The sequence below is a fragment of the Schistocerca cancellata genome, chromosome 5 (genome assembly GCF_023864275.1).
Source record: "Schistocerca cancellata isolate TAMUIC-IGC-003103 chromosome 5, iqSchCanc2.1, whole genome shotgun sequence".
Taxonomy (NCBI): Eukaryota; Metazoa; Arthropoda; class Insecta; order Orthoptera; family Acrididae; genus Schistocerca; species Schistocerca cancellata.
In genome coordinates, this window is record NC_064630.1 from 41,371,003 (window position 1) to 41,389,682 (window position 18,680).

An 18,680-nucleotide genomic window follows, 5' to 3' on the forward strand; every position below is an offset into this window, starting at 1 on the left:
GCATTATTCACAAACGGTATTCATACCAGAGATAGATGTGTTAACATCATAACACACGGGGAAGTAAAGTTATACAAATTCAGTGATGACTTAATTACCTTTTATGATTTAGAAAACAGAGAATCAGCTCTCAGAAAAATACGAATGGCAGGGTTGTGTAAAGGAGAATCCAACACAGCACACAATGCTGAATAAAAATACTAATGGAAATATGCTGAATGTTTTTGTGTGAAAGGCCGGTTGGCATTAACGTGTCAATCACAGTAATACCCATTAACTGTGCTGTTATTTATTTACTTTCATCTACTCCCATTTCCCTTCCTTTGAATGAGGTTCTATCTATCATTTTATATGTAACATTATCTCTTTTTGTTTGGAACACTACACCATATCTATCTATCTATCTATATCCATACTCTACAAATCATCATGAAGTGCATGGCAGAAGGCATGTACTACTGTACCAGTTATTAAGGTTTCTTCCTGTACCATTCATGCATGGAGAGCAGAAAAAAAACAGTCATTTGAATGTATCTGTGCATCTGCAATTATTTTAATCCTATCCTCACGATACCTACATGAGCAATAGCAGGGACTTCCTCAGGATAGTTTACATCTACCTTCAAGAGTCTGCCAGTTCAGTTTCTTTGGCATCTCTGACTCCCATGGGTCAGACAAACCCGTGGCCATTTGTGCTGCCCTTCTCTGTGTACATTCAATGGGGTATTAATTCTATTTGATAGGCATCCTACACACTTGAGCAATATTCTAGAATGGGTCACACGAGTGGTTTGTAAGCAATCTCTTTTGTAGAGTGATTGCATTTCTTCAGCATTCTACAAATATTACTTAAGTCTGTCACCTACTTTATCTGTGACTGACCCTATGTGATCAATCCATTTCATATTCCTACAAAGTGTTACACCCTGGTATTGTTATGAGTTGGTTGATTCCTACTGTGATTCATTGATAATATAGTCATAGGATACTATGTTATTCATTCTCACATTTCTGCACTTTAAAGCAAGTTGTCAATCTTTCCTGCACTTCGAAATCTTATCGAGATCTGACTGAATATTTATGCGGCTTCTTTCAGACAGTACTTCCTTATAGATAACCACATCTGCAAAAAGTCTGAGGTAAGATTCTACAACAAATCGATGTCAAAGAAACTGGATGGTAAATTTGTAGATCACTTCTACTATCCCCTTCTTGTAGGCAGGTGTTATCTGTGCTTTCTTCCAACTACTGGGCATGGTTTTTTGTTCACAGGATCTATGATAGATTACACTAAGAAAAGGGGTAACTCAGCCGCAGATTCAATACATAATCTGACAGGGATATCTTAGGCCACTGGAGCTTTGTTCAATTTTAATGCTTTAATTTGTTTCTCAACACCACTGACACTAATGCTGATTTCAGTCATCTTTTCAGTGGTGAGAGGATTAAACTGGTGCAATTCTCTTTCAGCTTTTGCTTGCTGCAATTGATTTCAGTTCCTTTTTCATTCGCTAGGGACTGGACACTAACTTTTGTCCCACTAGCAGCCTTTACATACAAACAGAATTTTCTTCGGTTTTATGAAAGATCATTTATGGGGACTGGTCCATGAATACCAGTGGAAACCTTGAAAAAATTGACAGTTTTCTAAACAGTGTAACTCAAAGAATAAGATTTGTAAGTTCATATAATGGTTACCATCTTTTAAGACATCTTTTGGGAACATTTTTATGTATGAACCACAGCTTTAGCTCTCACACTTTTTTAATTGTATTTTTTTGTTTCAAGAGAAATAAACCATGCTGATTATTTATCTACATCATAGGTACACATTACTCAAAATACACACAAAGTAGAAGGTTTTTTTCCCCTGTAAATTCTTTACACTATTACCATTATAGCAGACCAATGAAAAGATGGTGCTGTCATAAATTAAGGTACAAAAACATTTTTTAAGTATGATATCAAAAATTTTGGAAATGAATTCTGGGTTTTTCTTCAAAAAAGCATTTTATTTTATAAGTTAAGTCACAAGAGTAGTCTACTTTTTAGTTAAGTATGTTTTAAGTATACAAAATTTCAGCTCTGTATCTTTAATAGTTTTTAGTCCAAGTGTACCAAAACATAAAATAATTTAACTTTCAAAAAATTCAAGTTAAAGTTAAAACGCTTTTTCTATTAAACTGGCATGGCACTAATGCATCCCAGGTCCATATTCATCTTGTTTCCTGTGTTGTTCTTCCTCCCTTCTCTTTCTCACATTTCTTCTTATTCTTGCTTGGTGGCTTCCAACACTGATTTTTTTGCTTCAGAGAGCCTCCTTCAGTCAATGTCTATTAGAGCTCTATGCACATTTAGTCCACCAGGCACTCCCATCAGTTCCATAACATTAAGCCTTGACACTGCACTATCATTGAAACATAGAACAGCATCTAGTACACATATTTTCAAAGTATTTAGTCCTACTAGAACAGTTTTTGGTATCTGTTCCCATGTACAATTGTTGAAACTTTCATTTGGATTTTGAGTCCTACCATGTAAACATTTCTCTAATAATCTTGTGTCACTAAGATCCCTACGTATAGGTTTTATAACTCCCATTATAGCAAATGGCAAAGAATGTTTATGGTTGTAGGTCTCACCTTAAGTAACAGCCCTCTGGCAGCCACACCATGAATCACTGTCAGGTGGGCAGCGTGCATGACATGAGCTGTCATCTGTGGAGGATTTATGAATGAAGGTAGCCCATAGTGCCTGTATCATTCCCTCAAGGTCATTTTTATTCTGTCTTATGGCTTGTTCTTTAATACTGTAACTGTTTATTTCTTCATCTGTAAGCCGACCATGTCCATTAATGCACTTACCATCAGCTAATTTCTCTTCAAGTTCCTCAATCTTGTGTCTAAACTTCACTGGACGTATACAACAGATCCCATTTTTCCAATTTTTGTGTCAGCATAAGGTTTGTATTCTCATACTTTCTGGTACTGTTTTGAGTCTACATCTCCTAGGAAAGATGTATAGATCACCATATTTCTTCACTGACCTGTAAAATATCTTGACAACACCTCCAGATTCCATCCCTCCACTATAAGCATTAAAATTAATCAAGCATCTATTATTTTCAGTTCCACTAGTACAGCCGTGACAGTACTTGGTAATACATTCCACACCAATGATTTTACCATTGTACAAAGAGATAGCTGTCACTACACCATTTAGGAAACTATGGCCTCTTCGTTACCAGAATGCATCCAGGACTGCAGACATACGTGCATTGTTGTCATTCATGTCTACACTTTCCTGAACAGCATTTTTCGTACTATCATTTACTACTTCTTCTAAACTCTGATGAATAATTTTATTGTACCTGTCAAACCTTATAGCAGGAGGTAAGTCCATATGAGCACAGAAAATCTGTGCACTTCTGTACACTTTGCCTATACATCTCATAGCATATGCAAGTTTAATATTTGTGTTATACACTCTATGTTTAGCTACACCGCAAGTATAGCCACATTCGCTTATATCTCAAAACTTACAAAAATTCTGAATTTTGATGCACAACCTCTTCTAGCACATATTCCCTCATCTACCTTCACACCACTATTGCCACATTCCTTACACTGCATTGCTTTATTTATGGGTTCAGATAGAGCAGAGAATTCAACAATAACACAACCTGAAACAATAGCTGGCGTCTCTATATTGTCAACATTAATACTGTCAAGCCCAATGTCCAAATATTTCAGTTTGAGCTTCATAGCACTTGGAGTAATTGAAGCTGATTCATGTGTTGTATCACACTGTATTTTGGTATTAGCATAGTTAATCCATACGGTGAACCGACTACCATAAAAAATATGTTGTTTAACACCGAACTTCTTAATTCTTCCCACTGCTCTCAAGTGGAATAAGAAATTCATGCACGCAGTTACTGCACTGCAAACAAAATATTTGCGCCAAAACAGAAGTAAAAAATGACTTAACTCTTCGCATAAACAAAAGATAAGCCACTGTTAATGCTTTCGCAGTTTAGCCAACTTAAGGACTTTCGGTACTTTCTGTGGTCCATTTTCCTGGAAGTAAACTACTTCTTGTTCAGAAAACTACTGAGAATTTCTTAAGGCAAAAATTAAAAAAATCGGTTTTTTGACAGTTATTCACATACAAGTCCCCTTAACCATACTTTGCTAGAGTTATCACTGAAGGCTTCACGCATTGCTCTCTTGACCCTCTATTGAGGGTACTATGTTTCATTTTACACCCATTATGCGGCAGTCTCTGTTTCTTTACTGTTACTGTATACATGTAGTGACCCTCTCATTATGAACTATTCTACTTGGTATGTATCTGTCTAGTGCACGGCCAATTATTCTTTTAAACTTGAGCCATAGTCCCTCCACAATAATACTAACTTCCCTACTGATTACTTTTTAATGAATCCATAATCAAATTGTTTCAAAAGCAGCATCAAACATTCAATTACGCTTGTGTTTTCAAGAATACTTTGACTGTTATACTGTGATAGAATACAGATACCACCCCACCCCCCCGGAATTGTATTTTATGGTATAAAGCACCACAGTTTGAAAACAAACAAATATTATTTCACCACTGCAGTTTCAAACAGTACAAGGAATATAGTGGTCAAATACAACAAAAAATAATGCAAATATACAGATAAGCTGTTGTTACCATTTGAACAGAGGAAAAATTATTTGGTCAAATGTGTTGTTGTTGTTGTTGCTGCTGCTGCTGCTGTGGTCTTCAGTCTAGAGACTGGTTTAATACAGCTCTCCATGCTACTCTACCCTTTTCACTCTTCTTCAACTCTGAGTAACTACTGCAACCTACATCCTCCTGAATCTGCTTAGTGTATTCATCTCCTGGTCTCCCTGTACAATTTTTACCATCCAAGCTTTCCTCCAGGACTAAATTGGTGATAGTGTCCTACCAACCAATTCCTTCTTCTAGTCAAGTTGTGCAACAAATTCCTCTTCTCCCCAGTTCTATTCAGTACCTCCTCATTAGCTACGTGATCTATCCAGCTAATCTTCAGCATTATTCTGTAGCAGATTTCGAAAGCTTCTATTCTCTTCTTGTTTAAATTATTTATCGCCCGTGTTTCACTTCCATATGTGGCTACACTCCATACAAATACTTCCAGAAAAGACTTCCTGCCACTTAAATCTATACTCGATCTTAACAAACGTCTCTTCTTCAGAAACGCTTTCCTTGCCATTGCCAGTCAACATTTTATCTCTTCTTCAGAAACGCTTTCCTTGCCATTGCCAGTCAACATTTTATATCTTCTCTACTTCAACCATCATCAGTTATTTTGATGCCCCAATACCAACACATCTACTACTTTACATGTCACATTTCCTAATCTAAATCCCTCACAACTGCCTGATTTAATTCAATTATATTCCATTATGTTGATGTCCATCTTATTTCCTCTCTCCAAGATGCTGTCCATTCCATTCAACTGCTCTTCCAAGTCCTTTGCTGTCTCTGACAGAATTACAATGTCACTGGCAAACTTCGAATTTTTTTTTCTTCCCCATGGATTTTAATTCCTACTCCAAATTTTCCTCTCATTTCCTTTACTGCTTGCTCAATATACAGATACAACAACAGCGGGGATAGGCTACAACCCTGTCGAACTCCCTTCCCAACCACTGCTTCCCTTTCATGTCCCTCGACTCTTATAACAGCCACCTGGTTTCTGTACAAATTGTAAACAGCCTTTCGCTCCCTGTATTTGACTCCTGCCACCTTCAGAACTTGAAATAGAGTGTTCCCGTCAACATTGTCGAAAGCTTTGTCTAAGTCTACACATTCTAGAAATGTAGGTTTGCCTTTTCTTAATCTAGCTTCTAAGATAAGTCGTAGGGTCAGTATTGTCTCACGTATTTTGCAGCTGTGACTTATTAAACTGATCGTTCGGTAATTTTCACATCTGTCAGCACCTGCTTTTTTTGGGATAGGAACTATTATATTCTTCTTGAAGTCTGAGGGTATTTCGCCTGTCTCATACATCTTGCTCACCAGATGGAAGAGTTTTGTCAGGATTGGCTCTCCCAAGGCCATTCAGTAGTTCTAATGGAATGTTGTCTACTCCCAGGGCCTTGTTTTGACTCAGGTCTTTCAGTGCTCTATCAAACTCTTCACACAGTATCATATCTCCCATTTCATCTTCATCTACGTCCTCTTCCATTTCCATAATATTGCCCTCAAGCACATCACCCTTGCATAGACCCTCTATATACTCCTTCCACCTTTCTGCTTTCCCATCTTTGCTTAGAACTGGGTTTCCATCTGAACTCTTGGTATTCATACAGGTGATTTTCTTTTCTCCAAAGGTCTTTCTAATTTTCCTGTAAGTGGCATCTATCTTACCCCCAGTGATATATGTCTCTACATCCTTACATTTCTCCTCTAACCATCCCTGCTTAGCCATTCCGCACTTCCTGTCCATCTCATTTTTGAATTTTATATTCCTTTTCACCTACTTCATTTACTGCATTTTCATATTTTCCCTTTTCATCAATTAAATTCAATACCTCTTCTGTTACCCAAGGATTTCTACTAGCCCTCATCTTTTTACCTACTTGATCCTCTGTTGCTTTCACTATTTCATCTCTCAAAGCTACCCAGTCTTCTTCTACTGTATTTCTTTCCGCCATTCCTGTAAATTGTTCCTTATGCTCTCCCTGAAACTCTGTACAACCTCTGGTTTAGTCAGTTTATCCAGGTCCTCTCCCCTTAATTCGAACCTCTTTGCCATTTCTTCAGTTTTAATTTACAGTTCATAACCAATAAATTGTAGTCAAGAGTCCATATTTGCCCATCTGCCCCTGGAAATATCTTACAACTTAAAACCTGGTTCCTAAATTGCTGTCTTACCATTACATAATCCATCTGGAACCTTTCAGTGTCTCCAGTGTCTTCTATGTATACAACCTTCTTTCTTGATTTTCATTTCCTTTTGCTATCTGAATAATTTCTTTTATCGCATCATGCATTTCTTCAATCTCTTCATCATCTGTGGAGCTTGTAACTACTGTGGTAGGCTCGGGCTTCATGTCTATCTTGGCTATAATAATGTGTTCACTATGCTGTTCATACTAGCTTACCTGCATTCCTATTTTCTTATTCGTTATTGAACCTTCTGCTGCATTATCCCTATTTAGTTTTGTGTTTATAACCCTGAATTCACCTGACCAGATGTCTTGTTCCTCCCACCACCGAACTTGACTAATTCTCACTATATCTAACTTTAACCTACTCATTTCCCTTTTTACATTTTCTTAACTACCTGCCCAATTAATGGATCCGACATTCCACGCCCCGACCCATAGAATGCCAGTTTTCTTTCTCCTGATAATGACGTCCAGAGATACAAATAGGGGACTATTTTACCTCAGAAATATTTTACCCAAGAGGACGCCATCATCATATAACCATAAAGTAAAGCTGCATGCTCTTGGGAAAAATTACGGCTGTAGTTTCCCTTGTTTGAGTTGTTCACAGTACCAGCACAGCAAGGCCGTTTTGGTTAATGTTACAAGGCCAAATCAGACAACCATCCAGACTGTTGCCCCTGTAACTACTGAAAAGCCTGCTGCCTCTTTTCAGGAACCACACATTTGTCTAGCCTCTCAACAGATACCCTTCCATAGTGGTTGTACCTACGGTACACCTACCTGTATCGCTGAGGCACCCAAGCCTCCTCACCAATGGTAAGGTCCAAGGTTCATTTGGCAGGGGGTGGGGGAGGGGGGTGGTGGGGGACGGGTGTCAAATACAAACATAAAAGTAGGCCCTACTTAAACAAAACTCAGGCAATGGAGCATTCTAATATGTAACACAGATTATTAAAGTTTTTTCTAAGGCTTCATAATGAGGCAACTTATAATTTAGTGTCAAAGTAGGGAGCACAGATGTAATATTCAATAAAAAATTATTAAATGCCATCAGACAATGGCTGCAAAGAAACTCAAACACATTATCTGTTAAGTAACTGTCAAAAAATTTATGGTCTTTGAACAGCAACCACAGCTACTGAAAGATTAATCTTATGAATGGATTTCCAGAGGTCAATAACCAAATCATTACACTCTGTGGAAATATTCAGTTGGATGTAAGCATTAATGATACTTATACAGGATGATTTTGCTAGAAGGCAATGAACTGCAGGCAACAGTCCCTGGCATTATAAGAAGCAAAAGAGGTATGGACATATGACCAGAAATGCTTACCAATTAAGAGTGGAGATAAAAGATATTTGACAATGTAGGTTTTAATGATTGAAATGGCACATGAGAACACACCTAGCAAGCGAGAAAGTTTTGCGTGTACTGCGTTTGTAGCTCTACACTCAAGAGAGCAGTAACGTTGCCCAACATAGCTGCGTGCTCCAAACTGGTACTAGTGGGAATGTACTTTATTGTTGTTGGCAGCTCATTATGTTGTGGACACGTACAGCGTAGTGTAACATTCAGAAATGTTGGCCCTGTGCACCAACCAGGAACAGGCCTACACGGTCTTAACATAGGAAAAGGCAAATGGTAATGAGTGGGCAGCGGCACGACTGTACCAGGAAAAGTACCCCTGTTGATAATAACTGCACCATAAACTGTATACAATAGCATTTCATCATCTGTGTGAGGCAGGCGCATTCACAGGAATGGGTAACTGTGAAAGGAATGGATAACCATGAAAGGTAGATGTTCCCAGTACGCAGGCAAGCCTTCGAGGAACGGATGTTGAGAATGAGCACTGTAGAATATAACCCCAGTATCAGCACTAGGCAGGCTGTCTGCCAGTGTAGACTAAGTTATCCTTGATATCTATTAGTTGTAGAATCTCAAAACATGTTCTGAGCTCAAACACAATGATGTATTTCCAAACCAAGCAGCACATATTCCAAAAACATCAACCATGCAAAACCCAACTCAAGATTTTCACACGACATATTGAAAGCTTCAGAAATGCAGATTTCCGAAAATCATTCGACTCGGTACTACTCCTACATTCACTGTCCAATGTACGATCATATCGGTTATCGAAAGCAATTTGTGACAGAATTAAGGACCTTTTTAGTAAAGATGATGCAGCAGATTATTTTGGACGAAGAGTCCTCATAAGATGCACAAGCAACTTCATGTGTGACCTGGAGAAGAGTGTCGAGACCCTTGCCGTTCACGTTATATTTCATTGAACTCTTGGACAAATAATCTCTGACTTTTTGCAGATGATGCTGTTATCTATAATGAAGTACTATCTGAAAGAAGCTGCATAAATATTCAGTCAGATCTTGATAAGATTTCAAAGTGGTGCGAAGACTAGCAACTTGCTTTAAATGTTCAGAAATGTAAAACTGTGCACTTAAAAAAAGGAATAAACATGGTATCCTATGACTATAATACCAATGAGTCACAGCAGGAATCGGCCAACTCATGCAAATATCTGGATGTAACACTTTGTAGGAATATGAAATGGAATGACCACGTAAACTCAGTCGTGGGTGAAGCAGGTGATAGACTTTAGTATATTGGTATAATGCTGAGGAAATGCAGTCAATCTACAAAGGAGATTGCTTACAAATCACTTGGGTGACCCATTCTAGAATATTGCTCAAGTGGGGGGAACTTGTACCAAATAGGACTCACAGTGGATATCTAACGTATCCCGAGAAGGGCAGCACAAATGGTCACAGGTTTGTTTGACCCATGGGAGTGAGTCATAGAGATGCTGAAGAAACTAAACTGGCAGACTCTTGAAGACAGACAAACTATCCCAAGAAAGTCTACTATCAAGTTTCTAGAAACAGATTTAAATGATGACTCTTGGAATACACTACAATCCCCTATGTATCATTCACATAGGGATCGTGAGGGTAAGATTAGAATAATTACAGTACCCACAGAGGCATTTAATCCGTCATTCCTTCCATGCTCCATATGTTAAAGGAATGGGAGGAAACCCTAACAACTGGTACAGTGGGAAGATGCTCTGACATGCGCTTCACAGTGGTTTGCAGGGTATAGATGTATATGAACCTTCCATCTGTGAGCTACGGAGAATCCCTACAGTGGCGGCAGTGAACCATCAGTAGCAATTCAGTCTGGGTGTGGGTTATTTGTAACTGCCTTGTGGGACCAGTCATCATTCCACAACGCTTCACAGGTGAGGAGACCTGCACTTCCTGCTGGTGACCCTGTATTTCCTGTTGGAAGGCTTGCACTGACAGTACGAAGGGTAATGTAGTTGCCACATGATGGAGCTACAGCTCACTTTTGCATTTTCATGCAGAGGATCTCAACACCTACCCTGGCCAACAGATCACATAAGGTAGTCCAGTCACACGGTCCGCCTAGTCATAGGACCTTGAGCGTTTAGATTTCTACCTCTGGGGACATCTGTAAGAAGACATCTGTCCTGGATATGCAGGAACAGAAACAATGCATTCGTGCTGCCTGTGACACCATTTTTACAGGATTGCACATTTGAACATGTCTTTTAGTCAGTGCCGCACCATGTTTGCTCACACTTAGAGGGCCATGGGGATCACTTTGAGCACCTCGTCTGAGGGTGGTTACATCACAGCGTGTCGTGCAATGTACTGTACTGTATGAGCACGATGAATTAGTAAATACCCTGTAACACAGACACCGTGCATTTCCACCCCTGAGGTATTTTCTTTTCTCTCCTCCTTATCCTCTCAGCGATTGTTTTGTTTTGTTTCTCCCCACTGAGCAAAACTGCCATTTATAAATGTAGTACAAGAATGGCATGTCCACAACTGGGGACTACATATTTATTAATAAAGATTTTTCAACACCAGTATAAGGAGAAGGAACAAATATGATGTTAAGCTGCAATTCACAACTGATAGAATCTACTTCCGAAAAGGAAATTACTTCTGCGTGTATTTTCTCAATTTCCATTAAGTTAAAGGCAGATGTACCAATAAATCACATAACGAGAAAAAGAAAAAAAATGCTAAGAATTTCCATAAAATAAGAGTAAATTTATGATCAGGATAGATTATGAATGTAGGTCTGGTTCCCGGACAGTTCGGGACTGGCGTCATGTATGGTACGTGAATGACTAACCTGATGAAATACACAATCACTTGGGTCGTTCCAAAATTGTTTCAAAACACATTCACCGCAGTATGGACAGAACTGCTGCAAACTGTCTGTATTTGACCACTCTAAATGCATGCACTGAAGGTAGTTATGGTAATGCAGAAAACTGAACAGAACACATTTACACAGAGTGTCACCAGTGATAAATAATTTTTAAGTATTCTAGGTATTTTAAGCCATATAGCAAAGTGTCCGACTTACAAGCTAAATACTCCTCTTCAATGTCAGTACGACAAATGCATTGCAGAGAGAAGAGAAATAGATCTGTTTGAACATATTCTCATCTGGATGTATTTAGCAATGATGACTTACACGATATTCTTACTGCAGCTAAAGAGAAAGTCTGGGTCAAACAAATACTTCCAAGAAGTATGAGAGTGAACTGGAACCACTCTTTTCATTTCCAGCTTCCATAACACCACACTAATGGCCTCGTATTGTTTGTGGGGATTTTAATGTAGATTTTCTGAAAGAGTCCAATAGAAAGACTGACCCTGAAGTTTTACTTTGTTCTTTCAATATGACATCAGTTATCGATTTTCCTACTTGGATGGATCAAGATAAATTTAATCAAATAAGAATTTTTCCTGTTAAGAATGGTCTGTCTACTCATGATGCACAGCTATAGTGCGCGTCATTTATGTTGGAGGCCGAGTTTAGGTTCGTTCTGTGCATCTGACATAACAAAACACAGTCAGCCAATGAACAGAGAACGACGTTGCCAGATCTCGACTGCAGCGCAGAGCACGGACGAGTGTCTTCAGTTTTAGTCATAAATAAAGTAATAGAACAAAAGCAATGTCTTGATAGCAGACTTTCTTTTATAGAAAGTTTGGAAAAAGCATTCTTTATACCAATTGCTTCATATTCTATTAATTAATTAAACCAAACAAGCAATAAGACTCCTAATTCAGGCGATAGCAAGGAAAGGTGTTTGTATCAATCTCACGAACTGCTTTTTCGCAATAAAGAACAGTGGTAATTGTTTATTTCCTATTGTACTTCGACGAAGCGTGAGTAATTCATAGTCATACCAACAGTGTTTATCAGTATTTTGCGTGAGGTGTTAGACTCCTCATAAAATAAAGCCAAACGTGCCCAGTGTAATTAAAACTTTTGTTACAGTCGCGAAAGATGGAATATTTCTCAATATTACACACGACACCTATGTGGTACTTAAATTAAATGAGATATTGTTACACAGTAAATTTTATATGAAATTTAGGTATCTTGTCCACATTTCATTTCTCAACATTGTGGCAACTAAAATCGACCAAACGGAAAGTATACTCTATGGACTTTCACCTCTCCAAACTCTTCAAAATTTCGTGCATTGGTTTACTACATTTAATGCTGCATAATAACTGCATTGAACATCGAAACAAAATTAAGTCATTTATGGGGGGAAGGTATCAGTCAAGAAGATGTGTAAAAATCAATTTTTTGGGCCAAATAGTTTTTGTGAAATCGAATGATAAGTGTGTCAAAGGAGTCGGAACACCATGTGTCTGCACAGGCGAGCAGTGCAGTGACAAAATCGCGCACAGCGCGGAATGCAGGGAGCACATCTTTGTAGCAGCGAAAGGGCTAATGCGGCCATGGTGGCTTTACTTCATGAACTGCGCGCTCCCCCCTAAACGTAAGCTTTCGAACTATGCTATACTAAGGCGCTGCTTCTCTTGGCGCGTGCGTCCTGTGCATCTGGCAACGCAGCAATCTCCCGTGTCTGGGCGGGCATGCGCAAGCCACCAAGATAAAAGAATTGAACTATAGTTACAGTATACGACATAGCTCCATACAGTAATGCAGAACAGTCCTCCAAAATGATGCACTCAATTAGCAATTTAACTAAATTTTAGAGAAGCTCGCAACAGATACACTGGGATGAGGTGTACAGGGAACCTGACATTAATTTAAAATTTAACCTATTTCATGATACCTCTGTGAGTATATTTGAAGACAGTTCTTAAACAGTGAAATATAATTGTAATCAACCATTTAAAAATTCATGGCTTACTAAAGGGATAATAATATCTTGTAAGCAGAAAAGGGAAATGTATCTTATAGCTTGAACGATCCAGAAACAGTCAAATATTATACAAACTACAGCACTGTATTAAGAGAAGTTATCATGAGGGTTGTACCAAAAGTAAGGTTCCCAATGAGCTACAACCGCGAGGGAAGGTGCTAGGCTAAGTCTGATGACAGTACTACGCGCAGTGGTTCACCCACTCTCGAGCTCACCCATCCACGATTCGCTATGCCGCTCAGTGTTGGCTTCACAGCTGTCAGAGATCACTGCTCCCACCAAGTGCGAGGTTCAAGCAGTAATCCGGTTTCTCCACAAAAGGAAGTTACTGCCCTTGGAGATTCATCGGCAACTGACTGAGGTTTATGGTGAAGAGTGCATGTCCATTCAGCACATCCGTAAATGGCGCAGCGCATTTGCTGAGGGTCGCACAGAAGTTCACGATGAAGAACGGAGTGGAAGACTGCTGGTTTCAGAAGCGATTGTCCAGAAGATCAACCGTGAGCTGCTCAAAGATTGGAGAGCTACTATCCCTGAACTTGTTGAACGCATTCTTGAAGCTCCCACAGCACAACTGAAAGACCTTTACAGAAACATTGGGTTATTGCAAGGTGTGTGCTCGCCGGGGTTCCCTGGATGCTGACTGACGGACACAAGGACTTGACTGTGCTCGCAAGTTTCTTCAACAATGAGGGGGGAGAAAACAAGGAGAAGTTGTTGGACTATTGTCACAGGAGATGAAACATGGGTGTTTCATTACACCCCCAAAACAAAACAACAATCTCAGCAGAGGCATCACTTCGGTTCACCACCACCAAAGAAATTCAGACGAACGCAGTCGGCACGAAAGGTTATGGCGACAGTATTTTGGGATCAAGAGGGGACACTCCCCATCGATTCCATGCAACCTGGGACGATAATAAACTCAGACAAATATTTTAAAACATTGAGCAAACTCTGGTGAGCAATCCAGAATCGCCAGAGAGGACAACTGAAGGAGGGAGTAGTGCTTCTTCACAACAACACTCGACCCCACATCGCTCGTCAAACACAGGAGATTTTGAAGAAACTTGAGTGGACTGTTATGCCCCATCCCCCGTACAGCCCGGACTTAGCCCCCAGCAATTATCACCTCTCCCCCCAAGATAAAGTAACAGTTAGGTGGCAAAAATAATAATAATAATATTTATGGAGACTGTTGAAAAATAGACAAAAGTATAAGTTTTTCAACAATGTATAAATTAATAACAATAAACAATGTTTTCTATTTGTAAAAATTATGGGAAACTTACTTTTGGCACAACCCTCGTAAAATGTCCAGAAGTATGTGTATTATGTCTGACATTAGCACCCCTGATAAAAAAATTAAAATAATTTGGAATATTATTAAAAGAGAAACAGGGCAACCAAGAGCAGAGGAAGACCGTACTTTTATCAAACTCAATGAAAAGTTTGTTTTCAAAAAGTAAGAAATAGAAAAGGTTTTTAGTAATCATTTTTAAGTGCTATAGAGAAAATAGGATGCAGCTATTCATTAGAAAATGTAAGGCAGTATATGGAAGAGGGAATACCTATGCAATTTAGTAAAACTGAATTTCGACCCACCTCTGAAGTCGTCGTAGAACTTCTCGACACTTTAGAAAACGAAACTTGGCAAAGGGAAAAAAACGCATTTTGGAAAGATTTCTGATGTGCAGCAACATGTGCGCAACATATTTTCGTATTACGAAAGTATAAACTCTAATTCTACCGAACACAGCATGTTAATTTCCGAAGCATTGAAATAGAGGTTCCTATGCGCTTTTGTAAGCCAATCATAGCTCATGCCACGTGATCTTGCCAGCCAATGACAGCGGATATTCAGAGCATAGGAGACCTCACGTAGGCAGCCAATAACAGTATCACTGTTAAGCAGTGTGAACACACAAATAGGAAAAGTTAATAGTTTAAATTAACGTACATTGTGTAGCTACATGAAAAGCTCAGCTTTTATGAGTAATACTGATCTAAGCTTTCACATATAATACTGGTCTTCTTTAGCATATGTTACACTTAAGGATACATCACACAAATGAACCCGTAAAATTTTTAACAATGACATTAATGTCTGGTCTTCTGGGCTCAAAATTATTCCAATTGGTTGGTACTCAAAGTGTTAAGTTTTAAATGAGAGACAAACACTCTGTGATTTAAGAAATTCATTGCACATTCTCGCACTAACTAAATTTATCTCGTGTAAAAGGAAATTTCCTTTGACAATAACGCTTTTCGAAGAACTATTTGCAATATTTTCCCGAGACCTCTTCCACATGTGTTCGTTTCAGCAGGCGCGTAGACAGCTACGATGACGTAGGAACCCTGAATGTTCGTACACATATAGCATTAAGAGTTTTTACACGACGTCATAAAAGAAACAGGACATCAGAGGATACTCCATAGGAATTTTGTAAACCATACTAAAATGCGTAATTCGGCTTAATGGACACATTCGTATGTCCAGATTTACAATGAAGTAGGCCTTTAACTGATATGAGGCTTTTCAGTGCACTTTTTCAGGATGCAAATTTTCTTGGAGTACTGTATTGCCTCATATTTGGTTCTGTATTATGGCATAATGCAATACATGCCAGAAGATGAAAATGTGCACTTTAAAATTCAGTGAACAGTTGAAACTAGCCAAAAGTGTGAAATGAAACATTCCGTTTCTTATAAATTGACTGCATCTGCGGAAAAGATTAATAAAACCCACATTTATTTAGCAAACCGACAAAAAAAAAACTTCGCTGTTGTGCAAGACGATTAATGCTTGACTGCCAGAAATGTGGAAATAAAATAAGAAAACTGAAACTAATAACAATTTTAGCCTTATATAATTAAGTGAATGTATTTTAATTCACTTGATAGCTGGTTGGTTGGTTCGTGGGATTAAAGGGACCAGACTGCTACGGTCAACGGTCCCTTGTTCCAAAACTTAAAAACACCCACACAGATTAAAAACGAATAATGGAGACAAGAGACGACACAGGATAAGACAGACTCAGACAGAGAACAGACAAAACGAATTAAAATCACACAGAGTGTGACAGTGGTTGGTCGACCATAGAGACAAAAAAGGAAAAGCCAACCAACGAAAGAAAAACACACTAAAAACTCAAGACTAAAATCGTTGGCCAAAGGCCAGAATCAATACAAAAGGACAAACAGATTGAGTGATAAAAGCCCCCTGTCTGAATAAAACGCAAAACTAAGCCTGCCATAGCATTGTCATCAGTTAAAAGGGCAGGGAGCGTATCAGGGAGCGCAAACGTCTGCCTGAGCACAATTAAAAGAGGACAGGCCAACAAAATCAGCGACATAGAGGGGGGTCCTCATGGTGCAATAAGTGGCTGTGGGTCATCCGTGTGTGCCCAATGCGCAGTCGGCAGAGTACGACAGACTCCTTGCGAGAGACTCGCAAGGAGGAGCGCCACGCAGTCGTCGTCTCCTTCATAGCACGGAGTTTATTGGGCGTGGTCAGATCGCGCCATTCAGCGCCCCAAAGAGCAAAACTTTGCGGCGGAAGACAGCTCGCAAATCAGTCTCCGGGAGGCCAATGTCCAGAGATGGTTTACTGGTAGCCTCTTTCGCCAGGCGGTCTACATGTTCGTTGCCGGGTATCCCAACATGGCCTGGGGTCCACATAAAGACCACAGAGTGGTCACAACGGGCAAGAGCATGGAGGGACTCCTAGACAGCCAGCACCAGACGAGAGCGAGGGAAACACTGGTCGATAGCTCGTAAACTGCTCAGGGAGTTGCTACAGATAACGAAGGACTCACCTGAGCAGGAGCAGCTATACTCTAGGGCACGAAAGATGGTGACCAGCTCAGCAGTAAAAACGCTGCAGCCAGCCGGCAAGGTTCATTGTTCATAATGGTCCCCTAGAGTTAGAGCATAACCAACACGACCAGCAACCATCGAACCATCTTTGTGAAACACGCCAGAGCCCTGATACGTGGCTACGATGGAATAAAAGCGGCGACGGAAGGCCTCCGGAGGGACTGAGCCCTTCAGGCCCTGTGCCAATACTAGCCGAAGACAAGGGCGAGGCACACACCACGGGGGTGTACGCAAAGGGGCCCGGAAAGGAGAGTGAAGAGGGAAAACCCCAAGCCCGGAGAGAAGCTCTCTGATGCGGACGGCGATCGTACAGCCTGACCGGGGCCAACGTTCTGGGAGATGGACAACTGACTGCGGGAACAGGAGACGATAATTAGGATGCCCGGGCAAGCTACAAACATGCACAGCATAAGCGGCCAGTAAATGTTGGCGTGGTAACCACAGTGGAGGGACACCTGCCTCTGAAAGTATGCTGTCCACAGGGCTGGTCCGGAAAGCACCAGTGGCAAGGCAGATCCCGCTGTGAAGAATTGGGTCCAGCACCCGCAATGCATTTGGGGAGGCGGAACCATAAGCCAGGCTCCCATAATCCAGACGGGACTGGATTAATGCCTGGTAGAGCCGTAAGAAGGTAGAGTGGTCGGCGCCCCACCTGGTGTGGCTCAAGCATCGCAGAGCATTAAGATGCCGCCAACACATCTGCTTAAGCTGCCGAATATGTGGGAGCCAAGTCAACCGGGCATCAAAAACCACACCCAAAAAGCGATGTGTCTCCACCACAGCAAGAAGTTCGCCGGCAAGATAAAGCTGCGGCTCAGGGTGAACTGTTCGTCGCCGGCAGAAATGCACAACGCAGGTCTTGGCAGCCGAAAACTGGAAGCCATGCGCGACAGCCCAAGACTGCGCCTTACGGATAGCGCCCTGCAGCTGACGTTCAACTGCTGCAATGCCAATGGAGCTATAGTGGAGGCAGAAGTCGTCAGCATACAAGGACGCTGAGACAGACGTTCCCACCACTGCAGCGAGCCCGTTAATTGCAGTTAAAAATAGGCAGACACTTAAAACAGATCCCTGTGGCAACCCGTTCTCCTGAACTCGGGAGGAGCTATGGGAGGCCGCGACTTGCACGCGTAAGGTTCGATGCGACACAAAATTTCGGATGAAAATCAGAAGTGGACCCCAAAGACCCCAACCATGAAGCATAAAGAGGATGTGAGGGTGGCATGTCGTATCGTACGCCTTCGAAAAAGACAGCGATGAGATGCTGACGGCAGGCAAAGGCCGTACGGATGGCTGTCTCCAGGCTCACCAGATTGTGGGCGGCCGAGCGGCCTTTACGGAACCCACCCTGAGACGGAGCTAGAAGGCCCCGAGACTCTAGTACCCAACTCAAACCACCGGTTCACCATGTGTTCGAGCAACTTGCAAAGAACGTTGGTAAGGCTAATGGGGCGGTAGCTGTCCACCTCCCATGGGTTCTTGCCAGGTTTCAAAATGTGGATAACAATACTTTCCTGCCATTGCGATGGAAACTCCTCCTCAACCCAAATACGGTTGTAAAGGTCGAGGAGGTGTCGCTGGCAGTCCACTGAGAGGTGTTTCAGCATCTG

The 18,680-nt window shown here is 40.7% G+C and overlaps 1 protein-coding gene across 1 annotated transcript in view; it reads right to left on the minus strand.

Moving 5' to 3' along the window:
- The window catches only part of LOC126187321 (PWWP domain-containing protein 2B-like), a 224,949-nt gene that overhangs the window by 99,869 nt on the left and 106,400 nt on the right, over nucleotides 1-18,680 (minus strand). The window lies entirely within an intron of this gene.